The 12,623-nt window shown below is 48.5% G+C and overlaps 1 protein-coding gene and 1 long non-coding RNA gene across 3 annotated transcripts in view; one reads left to right on the top strand and one right to left on the bottom strand.

Moving 5' to 3' along the window:
- Window positions 1-12,623, bottom strand: part of OSBP2 (oxysterol binding protein 2) — a 1,376,304-nt gene that overhangs the window by 362,218 nt on the left and 1,001,463 nt on the right. The window lies entirely within an intron of this gene.
- Window positions 1-12,623, top strand: part of LOC146784182 (uncharacterized) — an 81,702-nt gene that overhangs the window by 17,427 nt on the left and 51,652 nt on the right. The window contains exon 2 of the long non-coding RNA XR_014970493.1: window positions 9,491-9,585. This is a non-coding gene — a long non-coding RNA (uncharacterized LOC146784182). The remainder of the gene's footprint in view (window positions 1-9,490; window positions 9,586-12,623) is intronic.

Raw genomic sequence — 12,623 nt, 5'->3', positions numbered from 1 at the left:
TCATCCATTTTCCAACTCGTGAGCAGTTGACAGGTATCAAGGGTGAGTTCTATGCCCTGGGAGGGATGCCCCATGTAATTGGGTTCATTGATGGGACACATGTGGCTTTGGTAGCACCACCGGCACAGGAGGTAGCCTATCGCAACAGAAAACATTATAACTCCATTAATGCCCTTGTAGTGTGTCTTGCTAACATGCTGATTTCCCACGTCTGTGCTTGTTTTCCAGGGTCAGCACACGATGCCTACATCATGAGGCGTAGCAGGGTGCCAGAAATGATGCTGCAGCTGCACAACGAACGAGCATGTCTTGTTGGTGGGTATACTCTGTTTGTCCAGTATTTAGCGTTATCTTTGTATGTGACGGCATCTCCTGACTCACTTCTTTACATGATGTTTTCATGTAGGGGACTCTGGCTATCCCAACATGCCATGGCTGGTGACGCCTCTCCGCAACCCCAGAACAGCTGCAGATCACCGTTACAACAACGCCCATGGGCAGACCAGGCGAGTGATTGAGAGGACGTTTGGCCTCCTGAAGAGCCGCTTCCGTTGCCTCCACAAAACAGGCGGGTCCCTCCCATATGCACTGGTGAAGGTCTGCAAAATCTTCCTCGTGTGCTGCATGCTGCACAACATGGCAGTGGAGAAAGCTGTGCCACTCATCCTGGATCCTGATGAGCAGGAACATCCACCCGTGGAGGATGACGGCCTTGGTCACGTGGCTAGTGAGGAGGAGGAGGAGGACATCCGGAGTCAGCTCATACGCAACTTCTTCTCATAATGGTGAGTCCCTGTGTCTGAGTGTGCACGCTTGGAGCCTTGTGTGGCATGTGTTGCAATGTGTGTGTCCAGCTGACTGTATGCTAAGTGACTTTGAGGTGTCTTCTGATATGGCAACTCGAGTGCTGATGTCATTCCACACATTTCAGCTGACACACCCATTTGACAACTAGCATGGTGTCAACCTTAGTCATGTAGAGTACATGACCATGCATGCGGATGACTATGTTTTTCCTGACTTCTTGTGTGTCTCTCATCCCCAGGTAGTTGCGCATGCTGTCTGCTCGTGGCATCGTTGTGCTCCTACTATTCCTCATGAGTATTGCAACGTGTGCTGAATCAGCGTTCCATGCACGGACATGGTGAAAAGTCTCCTTTGGGTAAGGAATGCAGCAATTTTGGGTGTGGTAGTTGTTTGGAATGTGTGGGCACTGCCCCTGTGCAGGTTTTGTTACTATGCATACATGTGGACTCAACATGGAGCACATGACATGTAGCATGACTCACATGAATTGATAGTCACACTTCGTGACAGTCATCTGTAATGGGATTGTGGATTTTGATGAAGGCATCAATGTGTGTACAACTTTCCTCGGAAACATAAGGGAGGCTACGGGTGGACATATTGCGGGACTTACCCATAAGAGGCTCAATGGGGAATTGCAGCCTCTCCGTGTGCAGCAGGGGCTCAACCCCTTCACTTGTGTGCCACTCCAATGGATTTACAGCATCTGTGGTGCAAAGGGGGTGTCCAGTGTAGGTCCCACATGTTAATCCAATAGACCTGTGAGTCTGTGAATGTTGATGCTTTTGCATAGGTGTGAGCCTGAGTAATAAAGGTCTTCCTCAGCCTCCAAGGTGCCTCATCTCTGTCAATGCAGGTCTCTTGCCACTGGGCATGCGGCATCTCTGGCATGGTTGTCAAGGATTGTGCATATGAGTCTATGTGTAGATTAGCAACCTGCATGCTGTTCTTCATGTACTTGATTCTCTATTGTGCATGATGTCTATGGCTATGTATGTGTTTTGGCATGTTGGTCCCCACAACGGGCCGTCAACACCTGCTGAGGGTGTGTTTCCTGTGCGCAGCTTGGCCTTCAGTTTCATGATCCGGTGTGTCATCTTTGGTGATTGTGCATCCTTTGTCTCTCGGTGTGCCATTGAAAACCGGTAACTCCTTCCTTGACATACACCTGTTGTAGTAGTCCTTTCTGACATCCTAGTCTTTGTGTGGATATTGTGGCATAGTTCCCAGGACATGCCGCCTGCTGTTGCAGCCACTGCAGCAAGGGCACACGTAGTTTCCAGATTTGGCAACACACACACACATCAAAGATGCTCCTCCCTTCCTCCCTCAACACATTCATTTGGCTGTCATCAGCTTGTCTGTGCCACAGTTGCGGCCACGCAGTACCAAAGGCTGGACCGTCTGCACATGCAAACGTGCACATTGCACGACCCTCAGGTCCTTGCATGACTCACATCACACTACAGTCTGATGTTGCAGCCACCCTCCAAGCAAGGTCCATCCACACATCTCCCGCCTGCTCTCAGGCATGCACTGAGCGCACACACAACACCTTTGCATGATGAGTGTGCAACTCCGACTGCCTACACAGCGCTGCCTGCCTTCCAGGCCCTGTCACACCCACCAGGTCATTTCCCTCCTACTCCCCACCGGCTCTGTACCCCTGCAAGGCCACGGGAGTGGGACTCAAGGCTTCTGCATGTATGCTGTCGTCGTGAGGCACATGGCACAGGTATCATCTCTCAGCATGTCAATCTACAATGTGTCCAGGACCCCCCTATCCACCATCACATGCGCACACGACCTCATCATCAACTCGTATGCCATTGACAGCCAGGCGCTCCTCACCCTCACCAAGGACGCAGACATTTCCAGTTCCAATATTCAAGATTGCATGGGATCCATAGATGAATGGCAGAACAGCAGCCACCTGAGGCTGGACTAGTACAGGACTGAGGTCAACATCTGAGGATTGTTCCCTTACAGCTGGGTCAACTGCTTGTGTCCCACCCACAGAAGCCCCGCACAGGCACCCAGTGTCCACACACACAAGATGTTGTGCATCATGGATTGCTTGCTCACATTTGCCATGGTAATCACCAGCATCTGTACCTCACAATGCAACACCCTCAGCATTATGCACATGATCCCCAGATAGATCCACTCCAAGGAAAGACTAACCATCCCCCAGGTCCACGACAACATCCGTGTCAAATACTGCCCTGCCCTCTACGGAGCAGCCACATCCAAACTCCAGGGACACTTGTCCACATCCAGGCTGCATCTGCACACCTCAGCTTCAACATCCCGTGCCCCAGCCACATCACCGTCCAGCAGAGATAGCTGCAATGGATCACTGTGTGCTGCAGAATGACCATCAGACTCCTCGCCCACACTCAGGAGGCAGGCCACAACCCTGACCCAAAACCAACCTTGTACCACTGTCATCCAAGACCCCGTAGTGCCATCTCTGTGCATCCAACCTTGACCTGGCCACCATTCTTCAGATCCACCGTACTCCAGCATGCAGGACATAGTTCTCCCACCTGGGAACACATACCTGGGACTCCCTCCCCGGGAACCTTCAAATGAGGCATGACCTCTACGCCTTAATGTTACTCTTGCAAATAGGTGTGTCCGCACAGTTTCCCTAACACCCCCTCAGCAGCTTGAGGCCATCACAGGTGAGTATTGTGCTCCATGTCTGCATTGTATGATAACTTGTGACCCATGTGTGTCCTGTACCAGACTCAGATCCCAGGGTATGGATGGGTGGAGTTGGTTCAACACTCAGGCATAGTTAGACATTTACACACACATATGTTGTGGATCAATGCCAAATGACAGCAACATCTCATGACAAGAAAAAATAATTTATTTTTGGTGGGGTGAGTCTTTTGGTAGATGTGCTAAGGTGCTCTACCGGGTGCATAGAATCCAAAGTTCACAAGGGGAGATGGCATCTTTGTCAGTTGGAGTCATCAGAGTCCAGACCACAGTGTTGGTCATCATTGGTCAGACTGTGACCAGCAAGTCCATGTGGCAGAGAATATCATTGGGTGAGGTGCTGCTGTTGCGCCAGAGGTCCAGGTGCCAGGCCAGGTGACCTGGGAGATGTGGATGGTCCGCTGACTCTCAAGGTCTTTTCCGTGGACGACCCACCTTCCTGGGGGGACCCTCAGAATCAGGCCTTGACGATGTCTGTGATGCTATGTCGGATGAATCCTCCTCCTCCTCCCTCCCTGTGTCTGGTGGTGGTCTTCGACTGGTGGCACAGGGAGGGTTGCCCATGTTGTCGGCGATCCGACGGAGTGAACAGCTCATGTCCGTTTGCACCGCCAGGAGCTCAGCCAGTCTTGCATCCATCCGTCCTTGGTGTTGTTGTTGACTAGCATGTTGCTCGGCCTGCAGGTTCTTCATCTCGTCGAGGGTCCCCTTGATGTCTGTGAGGCTCGACACTACCTGGCTGATGCCCCTGGTGTCATGCCGGTATGTGTCCAGGATGTGGCGTATGTGTGCCATACCGGTTCCCTCAGCTGGCTGGTCAGGTTCTCGCCTCCGCCTGCCTCCACTCCCACCACCCCTGCCCACATGAGCCTGGCCTGCCGTTGTGGGCACATCAGGTCTACGGGACCCCTGAGGGATGGCATTAACGTGGTCGTCTGCCTCCTCCTGGGTGCCCGGAGAACCTTGTCCCTCCTGGTCAGACTGGCTGTGTTGTTCAGTGCGAGCAGGGCTCCTGGGTGTCTCCTGGGATGTGGCAGGAATGGGGGTGGTGGTTGGCACAGATGTACCTGACGCAGGTGCTGCAGGGGCTTGGGCACCAGAGGGGCCAGGTTGGTCGGGGTCATCCACGGAGTGGTGGGAGTCGTCGCTGCCGGTGGGATCATCTTCACGCTGAGCCTGGGACTGTGATTGTTCCCTCCATTGTTGGGGGGAGGTCGATGACGTTGCCCTGTGTGTGAGAGAGAGACAATGTTAATGCTGTTTCATGCCACATCCATGTTTCATACATATTCAAGTAGTCACAGTTCCTCCAGGTGGTTGGATGTGCCTAGCATTCCTCTCAATGTACACTTGGGGATGGGTATGTTGCGGGGGACAGATTGGTATGTGCTCCTGAGTGTTTGACCAGTAGATTTTTGGCTGGGATGCTTATTTGGCTATGGATTGGTCTTGTTGTGTCACATGTCCATTGTGAGAGTGGGTAAATCCGTTGCCTGCCCCGGGGGTGTGTGCTTGTGTGAGGCGGGGGGGGGTGTGTGACCAGGCCTGCTGTTGGGTGTAGTGTGATTTGTCATTGGGTCTCCCAGGTGATGTCTGTCCCCTCATGGTGCATGCTGGCATGACAGTGTGTGTGAGTTCCTGTGCTAGGTATGTGAGCTTGTGGAGTTGTTGTTTGAGTGTACAGTGGTCACAGGAGGGCCTTGTGCTGCCTACAGCAGGGCCAAGTGTCAGCTACCTTGTCAGTACTTTGCCAGTCCCTGTGCATTGGGCATGGTGCATGGGTATGTACCTAGGCCATATGGGCTGTGGGCATTGGTGTCTGCTTCTGAGTTGCACAATGTGTTGTGTGAGCCCCACCCTCCCAGCATCCTGGACATCCAGTCTTGGGTTTGTGGTTGGTGTGGCCTGGGACATGGCATTGCCTTTATTTGTGAATGGGGCATGGAGACGTTATTGGCATGAGCGTGGTTTTTGAGTGTGGTTGTGTGTGGTGAGGGCTTGGGGGAAGTTGCGTGCATTAGGTGTATTTGTGGTGTGGATGCCATACCCCCATGTTACGTGAGTTGTTTGTGTACTCACCAGGCTCTGCGACTCCTTCGACTCCGTGTACTCCCACCGGCGGAAGCGTGGCCATCACCTTCTCCTCCCATGGATGGTAATGTACGGGTCTGCGGGGCAGCCCACCTCCAGTGATGTTACTCTGGGCATATTCCTCGTTCATTTTCCTCTTGACTGCCCTGCGCAGATTGTACCACCTGGCTTGGCATTCATGCCTGGTCCTTCGGATGGGCGCAACTGCATTCACCTTATCGACGATCCTCTGCCACAGGCTGGTTTTTTGGGCTATGCTGGTCTGTCTGACCAATGTTCCAAACAGCTGTGGCTCGACTCTGATGACTTCGTTGACAAGGAGCTCCAGCTCCGCCATTGTGAACTTTGGATTCTTGTCTGTGGGCATGGTGTGGGGTGTGGGTGTGGATGGTTGTGGGTGTGAATGTGACGGTGTGTGTGCGAAGGTGAAGAGGGGGTGTTTGTGAAGGAGGTTGTGTGAAGGTGTGTGAGTTAAGGTGTAGTTGAGGTGTGACTAAAGTGCAGTTGTTTGTCTGTGGGGTCTGTCATCAGTGGGTCTGTTGCAAAGGCTCATGGGTTGTGTGTGTGGGCCCTTTTTATTGGTCCTTTTGTGGGTGTGGCTGGGTTTGAATTTGTGGTGGGTGTGTTATAAGAGGTGGTTGTGGTTTGGGCCTCTGTTTGCCTGTTTGGATATGCCAGGTCAGTCATGGAGATGTATTTTGTCATGTAGACATGTTTTGTGGTGTTGTGCGAGTCGAATTGACCCTCCTTGTGCTGTTTTACAGTGTCCTGGTTCTGTACGAGTATTTTTCGCCTAGGTAAGGTCCGTACATACACGACGCTGGGTGAGGGTGCTGGCTGTGCTACGGTGTTGGGGTACGGTGCGTACGGGTGCGGGGCTGTGCTACGGTGTTGGGGTACAGTGCGTACAGGTGCGGGGCTGTGCTACGGTGTTGGGGTACGGTGCTTACGGGTGCGGGGCTGTGCTACGGTGTTGGGGTACAGTGTGTACAGGTGCGGGGCTGAGCTACAGTGTTGGGGTACGGTGCGTACAGGTGCGGGGCTGAGCTACGGTGTTGGGGTACAGTGCGTACAGGTGCGGGGCTGGGCTACGGTGTTGGGGTACAGTGCGTGCAGGTGCGGGGTTGGGGTATGGTCCTGGGGTACGGTACGGAGGGGGGGTACGGTGCTGACATACGGGGGTACGGTGCTGACATATGCGGGGTGAGGGGGGCTGTACGACTCGTCTCTGGGCACAGGTTTACCCGTGTACATGTGTGCTGCAGCGTTCGCTCCGTACGGGGCCTTTTACATGCGGTTGGGTATTCGGATGGGCGGTACGGATCGTACTTGCGCGCTCGGACTTGTGTTTTACGATTTGCAGGTAAAAATTTCCGGCTCCCTATCGTACACTTTTCCCAATGCTATTCGGACGTGAAATTTTCCGGCTCCCTCTCTTACCCTTTTCCCGACGCTATTCGTACGTATTTTTCACATACGAATCGTACTTCGCTGTTTGTTAGGATACTTTTAAGATTCGTACGTGAAAATATACGGATACGAGTCGTACGCAATTTTTTTTTACCGGATCGGAATCGGCACCTAAGTATTACACTTTTTTTTCAATAAGCGTTTTACAATTTCACTATACTTCACATAGGGAGATATCCAGTCCTCATCATACCTCAGCTTACGTGTGAAAAGTTACAATTAGTAACTTTACACTTGCAAATTATGCTTTAATCCTTAATTCCAGGGGGTGGATACCTGTAAGCTTACTCTTTATAATGACTTTACACTCTGAAATGGCGGATAGCCAAAAGTAGCAAATTTACTACGAAGTGCAAAAGTAAATCTACCCATGTATATTTACTCATGTGTAAATTACCTGTGTGAATAGGCCCCAATATCTTCAGGATTCCATTTGGGCTGTGTGGATTATTACTGGGAACACTGTTTTACAATAAGGAATTCCTCTTAATGTATTGGGGCACGTAAGCTATCACTGTTTTCTTGTGTTTGTGGCACTACAGGACATTCCAGTTAGCAAATAATGTCCATTTGCTGCCATATTTCTGAGTATAACATTTTCTAAATGTTTCTAAGATCTCTGCATCTTTGGTCATGACGGATCGTCTGCTAGATTTAAAAGGAGTAATAAAAGGGTGCAGTCTTTTAATGATCACATGATTTGCTGGTAAGTGGCCTATCATGTTACTGAACCAAAATTCTTGCCAGGAATCTGCTGCACTCATACTCTGAACCTTTGAAAGGTGCAGAAACTTGACAGGAGCTGGAGGTAACATGTGCTGACTCTTTTGCCTTGATATCTTTTTCTGCCTCACAGTATTTGAATGTTTTTGTTTTCTTTTCCTGCACTAATAGGTTCATTAAAATAAAGTGTCCTAACCAAAGGATTGTAAAGTATTGTTGTCGATCTTCTTTGGTTTCACTTGTGTGAAAAAATGGTGTTGAATGTCAGTTTTTAGTCTTTTGAAATTAGTTTTATCTTGAAAGAGGTCGGGGTTCATGCACAATGCTGTTTTCCTTGGAATCGGATCTATGCTCTATGAAAAGACTACAACAGATTCAGCAAATACATTCAACAAGGGAACCTCTGCTCCAGATTGCCACCTCGGCTCAAAATCCCACCATACTAGAAAAAAAACATAGGTGGCACATCTTTCTCTGTTCAAGCAGCCAAACTATGGAATCCATCAGCGGCGGCTCCTCTGTTATGGGGGAAGAGTGTCCACCCCCCTGCCAGCAGCCTCAAAACTTAAAAGATTAAAAACTATAATAAAACAGGTTTATCGTTTTATTTTTCCTTCTAAGGGCCGAGTCTTGGGTGTGGGGCCAGTCTTGGAGGGGAAGTGGTGAGCCCTACTGTCGTGCGCATGTCGGTTTGACCTGCCGTTTTAGGACAGCCAAACCAACATGCGCACTGACATGTCACCAACCCGTGCTGCGCTGCCGGGCTGGAGACAGCAGGTACAGGCTCCCAGTCTCTCTGAGAGCACAGATCCAGGCACTTTGTTTCTGTTTGCTGTCCACCAACCGCCCCTCTACTTTGTCTTGACACTAGCCGCTACTGGAAATTAATTACCCCCAAACATAAGATTCACAGATAACTATCTTATCTTCAGAAGACTACTCAAGAGCTAGCTCTTTCCTATAAAACCACCATAGTCTAACACAAATGAACAGCATATTCCTGTGTATATTAACATTTAATTTGATTATATGTATCTAGTATGTGTATTTCTTGATATAAATATGTATATTATGCACTTATGTCTCTATATGTTCATGACTTTACTCCCACTGTGAATAAAAAATCTTTGACTCTCCAATGCACTACCCTATATTTCACCCTATGTCTCTCTCAATATATCCTCTACCTCCACTCTCTGACTCACCCCTAACCCCATTCTGCTACGATGATCTCCAAAATAACCCTTTCTAGATTCTTCTTTCCTCTATCCCTCCTTGGATCAACCCAAAGCTCATTTTGCTACTATGATCTCCCTAATGCATTTCAAGAGATTCTTCCCTCATCCATCTCTCCTTATACTCCTCCAAAACCTCATCTTACTACTATGATCTCCCAATTATTACTTTCTAGACTCTTCCCTCTTCTATTCCCCATTATCCTTTTCAATCCAACTATCACGCACATGTCCACCGCTCAAATAACTCCAATTTCACTATACTAATCCACCACTAATCCATTTTAGGTTTCGCAGTAGCGTGCTACTCGTCAAAAAATGCTTGGACGCCTTGTCATGGGTAGTAAGAGCTATTTAAATACAATTACAATACAGTGTTTCCCTCAGATATAAGCATGGTTTGAAATTAAAACGAGTGTGACTGCTTCTTCTAGAATCGAACGAGTAAACATCAGGTAGCAGAAATATGAAGAGCTGTTAGTGAGAAGGAAAAGACGGAAATTTGTGACCTAAAGGACTGTGAAGCCAGGTACTTATGAAATGTATGGAGAGTTTGTATTTCTATTGTCTATTCAAAATGGGGTAATGTTTTAGATGAAAGAATTCACCCACGATCAATCTGCAGCTAGATGGAATCATGAGCACTTCAACCTCCTTCAATAAGGCAAGGGAGCCTGACATGACTGCATGCAGACTCTCAAGGTGGGTGGGGCTACGAGCCCTACTGTGTCCTCTCAGGATCAGTTTGATGTTCTCCCTTCTTGATGATGGAGATGGTGAAGGCAGCAAACAGGGGCTTTGTAGCACCTGGGTTCCCTAACCAGTGCCACATCTTAACCACTCACTGTTTTCATTCGGCCCAGGGGAGCAATGTTAGGATGACAGCTGGTTTGCAGGAATCACCACATGGATGACTTTCCTATGTACAAATCACCTAGTTAAGTTGGCGCTGGCAGGCTTCTTATTACTCCTCCACGGGATGACAGCAGTCAATACGTACACTAGTGGTCTCCTGTTTTCTTCTGTTTGTCCTCTCTAGCCTCTTTCCTCCCAAGTAGGCACTTTCACTCCATAGCCTTCTTCAGGCTCATCGCCTCGCCATATTTCATTTGACCCAAAGTCCCGACTTTTGTAAGCAGCTACGTTTGCCATACACTACTTTTTTTCTTTTTAGGACAATTGTTCAGTTACTGTTACTCTAAATCGGCAAAGGTACTGGCGCTTAACATTTCCTCTGATAAAGTGGTAAATGTGATAAGCAACCATCTTGCTCTATGGCAGACCACCTACTGAATTCCCTTTTTGAGATCAGAACAGTTACCATAGGGCAGGGTAGGATATTCGGGAATCACGATCACAACTCAGACTAAACTGCATCCCAGGAGAGGAGTCTCAAAAGATGCCACAGGCAGAATCAAGGGAACCTACGATCCTTAGACTCGGGGGCTGGGAGGGAGAGTTCTAAGGCACCACTTAGAAACACTGGCACAAGCCCTATTGGTGCATGTGTAAGTTTTCGTAGAATTTGAAGTCTCAGATAAGAACTGCCGTTTTCATAAATTCGAACCAACAACAAATTGTTAAAGCAATCAGAATTAAATATTTGTTTCTGCCACACCATCCCACACATGGGTTTTGTCAGGATACAGGAGTTGAAGTGCTGCTTATACTCATGCCAAGCTTGTGTGCGAGCAAGCAGTACATTGAAATCATCTATGCTGAGGGCCTTCCAGTGGAGGAAAGGCCTGCATTCATTACTGTGGACGCTGACTGGATTAAAGTTGCACTTGCACTGGGAATGAGAAGTGCGGTAAAGCAATTTTCCTGTTTGGAGAGACAGCGGCCATTTTAAATTTGCAGGTACAATTTTTCTCTCAGTGCCTGGCAATATTGCTTGACAATTTGTGCTACATTGTTGCTGCGGGTTGGCCTTGCTACTTCGATGTTGGTTTTCAAACGTCAATGTCTCTAGTTCCATAAAAAACTTGATTATGGAAATTTCTATTCTGAAACAACAATTCTAAAATTGTCTATAGTTTACAAACAAGCTTTGAACTATCTTGTGCTTTTGTTTCAACTTTAAAGGCTGGGGTTCTAACTTCTGCTAAACGTCCCTGTGACGGAACAAGGCTGACACTAGAAGTAAATGTCATATCTGTAGGAAATTAGGTTATTAGAGCAGGATATGAGGCCTGCGAAAGTAAAATGTTCACAATTTCCTCTCCACTGCATAGTCACGCTTGACTCTCTCAGGGTATTTAAGCAGAGCAGTCCAAGGCCTGTTTAGGGGATGTTGTGTGCACTAGTAATCACCATTCCCTGACACGCAATAATAACAATAACTGATAGTCCAATCAGTGCTTTTTCTTTAGAAAAGTCCATTTATTACACACACACTACTAAATACACTATGCATTAATTTACAAATATGTACATAAGGCAGATTGAAAATACCTTAGTAGACAGTAAAATCACATTTGACACCCAAAAGGGTCATGACCCTCAAACTCACAATGCTCCCCACATATACCAGACAACACATCACAAGATGGGGGGTATCACTTTAGATAAAACAGGCCTACTAGCATTATCAAGAGTACACAACATAAAAGGAACAACAAACAACATGCTAAGGACACCATTGTTTTGTGTAATTGCAATGATCAATAATATCCATGCGTAAATGCAATTATTGCCAAGAAAGTATATCAACCTTCATCAGTCATCACTGTCAATATTACTTCAATAATTTAAAAAAAAATAAACATAACGTGGGTTTGTGTGATTTTAATACACTTTCAGACCATAAAAATCCAATCATAAAAACAGCTCCAGGAGGGCACCACTTTCAGCCCATAGAGGGTGCTGCATTCCCAGCTGTAGAGCTCAAGCTACAGTCTAGTGAGTGCTTGAAACTTAGCAGAAAATCCTAGGGTAGCCATCTTTATTTAGACCCACCAAACTTAGGGTCAGTTCCTTGGGGAAATTCTCTTGGGCCTTCTTGGGAGACCTGCGAAGCTTCTGCAGTTCCTCCATACTCTTTTTCCTGTTGTTGGTGGTGACTCCATTGTCCTAGGGCCACCACAAGTGGGGGAAAACACGTTGGCAGCCACAAGGCCTACAGGGCATTATGGAACGCTCCCTCGCGGAGCTTGAATATCTAAGTAGTGGTCTGACCACTGTCTTTGATGTGCCACACGGTATGCTTTTTCCTTTCCTTTCTTTCTTTTTAGATCCTGGGGGTGGCTGGTCCCACTTGGGCACCCCTGGGTGCCTCCAAATGCTGGGGCATCCCAGGGAGTCCACCTCTGGCTGCCTCACCAACTACCTACGCAGGCAGCCCTTTCAGGCACTGCCATGGAACTCAGCAGTTCTCCTTTTCTACCTGCTCCTGCGGGTGGGGCTCTGCTTGTGGTGGTGGCCACCCGCTCACCCAGACACAGGCATGGGATGCCGTGCAGGCCCACCACTGAATGGAGGGTACAATGGCACTCCCCCTTCTTGTGTTCCTCTTCTCGGGAGAGTACAACGGCCTTCCCCATGTTCTTAATGACAGTCAGGGCCCAG

Source organism: Triturus cristatus, chromosome 11, assembly GCF_964204655.1.
Source record: "Triturus cristatus chromosome 11, aTriCri1.1, whole genome shotgun sequence".
NCBI lineage: Eukaryota > Metazoa > Chordata > Amphibia > Caudata > Salamandridae > Triturus > Triturus cristatus.
Note: the sequence above shows the minus strand (reverse complement) of the source record. Positions and strands in the feature narration are given on the sequence as shown.